We start from the raw sequence: 7,659 nt of genomic DNA, 5'->3' as shown, positions 1-7,659 counted from the left end.
TCATGTATAGTAGGTTGTAATATGTTTATTGCTAAAATGACTACCTGTATGTTGTTTTGAAAAATCGAAGCAAAGCATAATGAAATTGTTTTGTGCTTATCTAGTACAACAGCCTGTTAAGAAAACTGAAGAGCCCTGTAATCGTGAGGAGGAGACCTAATCTGCGAGAGAGGCTCTAGTTCCTGTGTGGACACACACGTTTGCCGGCTTCTGCCCATCTAGGAGCTGCTTCCTGAAGCCTTCAGGAGGCAGGAGGGTAAATGAGTTTCTGAGGACAATCTAATCACATTCTGACTAGGAGGAAAACATTAATGACCTAGGACAGATTTAAAAATATGTAGTTAAAACTTCATTGAAAATTGAGACATTTTGGTTGTATATATTTATAGGGAATAAAGCTATGTCATGATTTATGAATGCAAATCAGAATAATTGAATCGAGCTAATTGACATATATATCGCCTCAGATCCTTATTTCTGTGTGTGTATGTGACAAGGACATTTGAAATTTGTTCCTGGCTATTTCAAAAAGACCAATACACTATGTTTAAGTTTACAAATAGACATCAGTTTATGTAAACTATAGAGAATGATTGAAAGGAGTTATGGATTACTATAATTTATATTAAGTTAATCATTAAGTTTCATTCTTTAGGACATATTTTATAATTATTATATATTTTTTATTTTATTATAATATTAAATATAAAGACTACATATGTATGCATAACTTTGTGTATTTACACATATGTCTATAGATATAAATTAATGTCCCTGTAGCTACGTAATAGGTGATATCAACAGATGTTAACAGACTCCAAAAGAACAAGTGCAATTAGGAAGAATTATTCTTTGGAGGTATGTATTTTTAAAAAATACACTTATATATAAATTTTAAAATACTAAAACACAATTTCCAATAAAAAAAAACATGATAAATAACCATAGTGAAATATCACAACCTAATAAGACTCCAGAGTCCTGCAAAAATAAGCCCGTATCCTGCAGCTGAGAAAGGAAACCTCCCTGCATGGCCCTGCAGGGAGGTTTGTGTCTGGGCTCACACTGTACTCCCCTCACTGTGTCTCTGGTACAATACAAGGCCGTGTCCTTGGTTTTCAGGCTGTTCATTTGTAGATGAAGCGTGTTCTTGGCGTTATCTCTGGAGATGGTGAATCGGCCCTTCTGGGGTCTGTGAGATATGTACTACCCCCATTAGGATTAACTTGTCCAACCCACTCCAGCCCATTCCCTGGAGCCTGGTGGACACAGTTCATGTAGTAGCTACTGAAGGTGAATTGAGAACCTTCACAGGAGAGTTTCTGGGACCCCTCAGGCTTTGCCAAGTCTCCCCCAGACTCCACCAGCTGCACCTCACACCAGACACCTGCAAACACAGAGACACCCTGGTCAGAAACTGCCACATATATCCTCTGTTTCTCTCACTCATGTCCCCTCACACTCAACATCTCTCATTTCCCATAAATCGCCTTTCAAAATAGCAACAAGCAAAAACCACCAAAATCCATGGCGAATCCCCTGTATTCGGTGCTTGTCACTGAATGAAAACACCTGGGAATTCTGGGGCTGGGCTCCTCTCCCAGAGCTGAAGGGTCAGGGCTGGCCTGGTTTTTATCAGTAGAGGGAGGGCCCTATTTGCATGTCTCCTGCTATATAGCAAGCTCAGAGGTGGGACAGCTGAGGAGAAGGCAGTGCCCAGAGCAGATGAGTGTGTCCTGGAAAACACTGCGGGTAATCCTATCTCTCTGGAAAATATAGCTTCAGATTATGTGATTGTGCCTTGATAATCATTTAGCACACATCAGCTTATTTAATTTTTCATATTTGCAGAATATATTTAATGCAAGTGTCAATGTTACATTATTAGAGAAGGTAAATTACACACAGAACAGAGCAGTTGTGCAATGTGTCCAATATCACACATCTGGCCAGAATTAACCCTATTATCTCTGTCTGTGCCTCCAAACACTGGAGGAGGCTGCTCCTATGAGACAACTCCAGGGCAGTGTGGGATATGTCTAGAGAGGTTTTCAGGATGTCCCACCTGTCATAACAACTTTATGTAATTTTGCTTTTTCTAGTGTTTTCCTGAAATATGCAATCAGTGTTCATATGTGTGTATTTTCAGGAGTCCGTGATTATTCAAGTGTCAATATTCATCTCTTTCTTGTTATTTCTCAGCAAATGTATTCATTTTTGTTACTGCTTTATTCAAAACATCCATCAATAATGAAATCAAATTGACAGTATAGCATTTGGAAGATGTTGATATATGTGTGCAGTCATTGAATCAACACTTCAATCATGCTGTTAGCAATTGAATTCACTCTCTTATTTTTTCTCTCACTTCTCTGTAATTTTATTTCACCACCTTGTTATTCTCACCACCCTATTCTCAGAAAAATTTAGATCTCCATGTTAATTTTATACAAATTAAATAACATGAAATTTCCTGTGAATTCTTTAGCTTCCTTCACTCAGCACAATTACTTGATAATGTCCCCATGTTCTTATGTGAAGGAGGCATGCCTTGATTTCAATGGTTCATTGTATTTCAGACATGAATATTTCTCAAATTGTTTAACAATGCACCAAATAATGGATACTTGATTTGTTGTCTTAGCTTCTGAATGTTGTTTAGAAAGCAGATACTAAGCATGGGAATGGAAAAAATGAGAAAACGATGATCTTATTCTGACCTCATTAACAAAAAACTTGAACGACTACAAAAAATAAACCCTTCAACATATCTGAGTTGATGTCACAGAGAAAAAAACCCTGAAATCTGAGAAAATATGGGCCTGCAGAGAGAACTAGGGCCCATTTATTAGAGTACCTGGGCCGGGTGCCACTCATGGCCTGGTATTTAAGATGGAAAAATCTAACCTGGAAAAGTTTAATGAGTGGCTTGAGGACATGCGTGCTAATGGTGTAAGAATGTGAAACTCTGGGCACTTCAAGGCTTTTCCTACAGAATTGAGGAAATCCCCAGACAACTCACCCACCTGCTCTCCTCTGGTGTGGACTGGGGAGGAAGAACAGCAGCTCCGTTCAATGCTGAGTCCCCCTTCACTGTATGAAGGAGACATTTATTAAATCTTGTGTCCTGTGGGAACTGATAGAATCAACTAGAACACAAGGAAACAGAGGACACCAAGGAAACTCTACCCAGAAACACCTCCCATCTCTTTCCTGAGGAATGAAATCCTGAATCTGTGGGGTAAGGACAGTGGGTCAGAAGCTGAGGACACTGACAAAAAACCACTGTGACTGGGAAGAGACACTCTAACACTTGGCTAAGGGAAGGAACAGGAACGCTTGGAAGGCCATGCTTCAGAGCCAGTCTCACCACCCATAGCTAAGAAGGAGACTAGGTCAGAAGGTTGGAGAACGTCCATCTGTGTCCAAGCCCCTTCACCACACAAACAATCACCAAGTAAATGTGTCAGCAGGATTCACCTGCCACGACTAAAAGAGACAGGCTCTCTCTGGGAAGAATGACATGTGAACACCCAAAGCAAAACAGGGAAACAAAAGCATGTATTGCCAGAGGAATCTGAAATTTTTGTGAACAGTAGAAGCTGACTTCAACTCCAATAGCTGGGGCAACCATAAACTTGAAACCCAACCCTGACTAGATTCGCAGAAACATGGTTAATGAAGGCCCAGCAGAATATAATATGTGATTGTCTCCAGGAAGAAAATAAATACAAGAAAATGAGTAACAAGGGAAATGCAAACGGGAATTCTACATGCATTACAATTTCATTAAAAGTGAAAGGCAAGTAAAATTATGTCATTTAAAAAAAGATCTTGAGACAATTTGTCAACACATTCATGTTTCAGGACACATTTTACAAAGTTTCTCTGCTAGTAGCCATGTGATATACACTAAAAACATAGATCTATACAAAGAAATTAAGATTGTAAAAAAAGGGAACATCAAGATGAATTGTAGTTTTAATCTGTAATTGTTACAACGTATGTGTATAAAGTGATGCAAAATTACATATTATATTTTATAGCATATATAATTGCAAACTGACAATAAGAAAGACTGGTGAGAAGGAGGAATTCAACGTACACAGTTCCATTATCTCTGTACTTCGTATCAAGGCCATCACAGTATTTGCATTAGAATCTATATACAATTCTTATTGTAAACCTTGTGGTAATCAATACCATATTTATAAAAAGTGAATTATATAATCTGTTAATACAGATATAAACATCATTATAAACTGCTACTTTAAACAAAAATAACAGAAAAAATAATATTAGTCTAAAAATAGAATTTATTATAGTTGCTTTAAAAAAAGCAAGACCCAACTGTTAGCTATGTACAAGAAAGTTATCCTGCATATTCACAAATAGAAAAGATAGAGATTGGAAAACATGGATTATGAAAATATGAACCAAAAGAAAGCTATAGTAGCTGTGTAAATTTCAGAAAAAGTAGACATCAAAAAAAAACTTTTAGGACTTAACAGATATGACATAGGATAAAGTTACCAGTTTTTTGAAAGACACCGAAAAAGACTTACCAAATGTATAATAGATGAAGAATGCACCATTCGTTGTGATTTACAGAACAAATGTGATAAAAGAAGTAAAGATGTCAGACCATGCATGTAAGCGTGCACGTAAAAACTTCCTCTTGAATTTCTCCCTGTTGCCGCCCACACCAGCCCCGGTCGTGGAGCCTGCTGGACCAAGCTGATGCTGCAGTCAGTGAAGGTGAATCCAGAGGCTGTTCAGGAGAGGCTCAGTGAACCGCTGGGCTGTACAGTTTTTCCACCTCAGACTCCACCAGTGAACTTCACACAGGTCTTCTGCAAACACAGTGGGAACAGACTGAGAACAGCCCCATGTGGAGCAGCCATAACTGGACCTGATTCATAAGGGACACTAATATTGAGGGTGATGAGAAGGGAAGCCCACATCAGTGCAGAATCCACGGTGCGGACACTGAGGACGGGCACAGACATGGGGTGGCTGCTCACCAGGGCCTGAAGGAACAGGGGATGAATTGTCTTTCATAAGGAGGGGAGGGGACACATTTCCATGTATTTCTTTTTGTGGTCATGGGTGCACCGCTCAGCATTGCTCATCCATCCTCTGTGTCTCCATTTCAGAGAGGGCAGGGTCAAAGGATTCCTGGGTCTGGATGCACAGGGTTAATCTGCCCATCACTCTTTCTCAATCTCTAATGTGGACACTGTCCAGGTATCTTCATTGCAGAAAACATTATCGACAAATAAAACCAGTAAGAACATAAGAAATACATTTTCAGAGAAAACAGACATCTGTCTGTAATCAGTACATTTAGAGCTGCAAACCACTGTTCCTGACAATGAGGCAAAGTTAAGTTAAAATGAAAAAAAAAAAAAATGTGTGTCTACATCTTGTCAGGAAGGAGTTTTATAATTATCATTGTATTGATATCATTTTGCCACAAAATTATTCAACATTGGATATATGTTCTTGTGTCAGGGAACAGTCAATGTGGAAATGTGTGTACTTATCCGAGTGAAGAGTTCTCTTGGAGACATGTTTGTTTGTCTGAGACAAGAGTTCACATGAGGAAATGTCTGTTTTCTGAGGAAAGAGTAATTGTAAGGACATATGTGGTGGTCTGAGGGAAGAGTCCATGTGGGGACACGTGTGTTTGTCTGAGGGAAGAATCCACATGAGGACAGGTGTGTTTGTCTGACAGAAGAGCCCGCATGCTGACAGGTGTGTGTACCCATCTGAGGGTATATGCCCATTCATGGATAGTGTATGTCTGAACTGAGCTGAACTTTGGGGAATACTTTTCTCAAACAAGGAAAGAAAAGAATGTTTTGGGTTGTTTGCTTGTCAGGAAGAAAAAAACCTGGGTTGTTTGCTTGTCAGTAAGAAAAAGCCTGGGCCACGTAGAAAATTGATTTTGTCTTAATTAAAGGTCTTCATTGAATGGAAACATCATATATGCAAGTCAGGAAAATTACTTCATTCTTTGCTGCATGTATCTCATAACATTCCCACACTCCCAAATACGTTATTAGATAATTTTATAGAGTGTGTTTAATCCAGGGGTTAATGAACTGCTAAATATATTTTAATTGTATATATTTAGGTTTATATTTTCCATCACAAAATTATGAGCTTAGACAAATTAATTGTGTCACGTCTCAACCATTGCATAGCACTACTTAGAATATTCTTACTCTTCTTAAACAGAGCCTGTTTTACTTATTTTACACCCACCCTCTAAATTCCTGGAATATCGTGTTTACTTGACTATAGTTTTGGCTTTTACAGAATTTCAAACAAATGAAACAATACCGTGTAATTGAAATGACCTCACAGAAGAAAGTGGAAAATGAAGTTGCTGACATAAGTAACTTTGAAAGTGAGGAGATTCTGTAAGTTTTAATTGTAAACAAACCACACGTAAGCACTCTATTGTAGTAGACAAATATGTTTCTTACAAGGGTACAACTTTACATTTCTGATGCCACTCTGCATGTGTCCTGAAATTGTGCAGCTAAGTAATAAAATGGCATATGGTGGGATGGGGTTCCTCACTTTGCAGTGAGTGGTTATAGACAGTCAAGGAAGGAAGACTAGAAAGGTCCATGTGGTAGCATAGTTGGGTGGAGAGTCCAGTGTCTTCTCATTTTTAATGTAATCAAGTTACAGAAGATTAGATACATAAACAGTTTTGAAGTGTCCATAAACATGGGTTCATAAAAACATGCATATTTGCTAGGACAATTGGTTGAGAGGTCCTAGAAGTACTTACACCACATCAACAACACACATATCCAGTATCACAATATTTTATTTTAATATTATTCTTTAAAATCAGAAACAAGCAACCTTTATAAAAATGGCCATTCTATGTATGAAAAAGGTAATATAGAAAACGAGCTTAGAAATTATTATAACATCCAGGAAACAGGAAAGTGTTCAAAAACAAAAGGATGAGCTGTGCCGTAAAGATGCAGGATCCAAATTAAATCAGCGCCCAGCACCTAGTAAAGCTGTGGCAATTTGAACAATAAAATGAATAATGTAGCATCGATGTTTTTCAGAGTATGAAATAGACAACCATAAACCAATACGGATATTAATAGATGATTAAATAAATAAACAATGGGAAGAAGAACGCATCTCCTTACAGAAGTGTTCCAAATATCTCAAGCGGAGAGTCCTTCAATCAATAGGTGAAGACTAAACACTCATGCGTTGATTGTGGCCTGAGATTAGAGACATGGAAAAAAAAAATCACTAATAGTGTATTTCATAGTGCGACTTCACATATAATGGCAAATACATGATCTGTGAATGAATTTTTTTTTTTTTTGGTCTAAATTTGTGCAAACACACACAGACACACATTTTTCCGCAATACCCACTGACAAAAGCAACCACAGACTGGGAGAAAATACTTCGAAGTCACATATTTGTTAAATCATTTCATTTGTTTTGTTTGTTTTTGTTTTATGTTTGTTTGTTTGTTTGGAGATGGAGTCTCACTCAGTCGCGCAGGCTGGAGTACAGTGGCGCGATCTCGGTTCATTGCAAGCTCAGTCTCCTGGGTTCACGCGATTCACCTGCCTCATCCTCTGGAGTAGCTGGGAATACAGGCGC

Source organism: Mandrillus leucophaeus, unplaced genomic scaffold (genome assembly GCF_000951045.1).
Source record: "Mandrillus leucophaeus isolate KB7577 unplaced genomic scaffold, Mleu.le_1.0 Scaffold1418, whole genome shotgun sequence".
NCBI classification, from domain to species: domain Eukaryota; kingdom Metazoa; phylum Chordata; class Mammalia; order Primates; family Cercopithecidae; genus Mandrillus; species Mandrillus leucophaeus.
The sequence above is the reverse complement of the archived record's forward strand: the minus strand, read 5'-3'. Positions refer to the sequence as shown.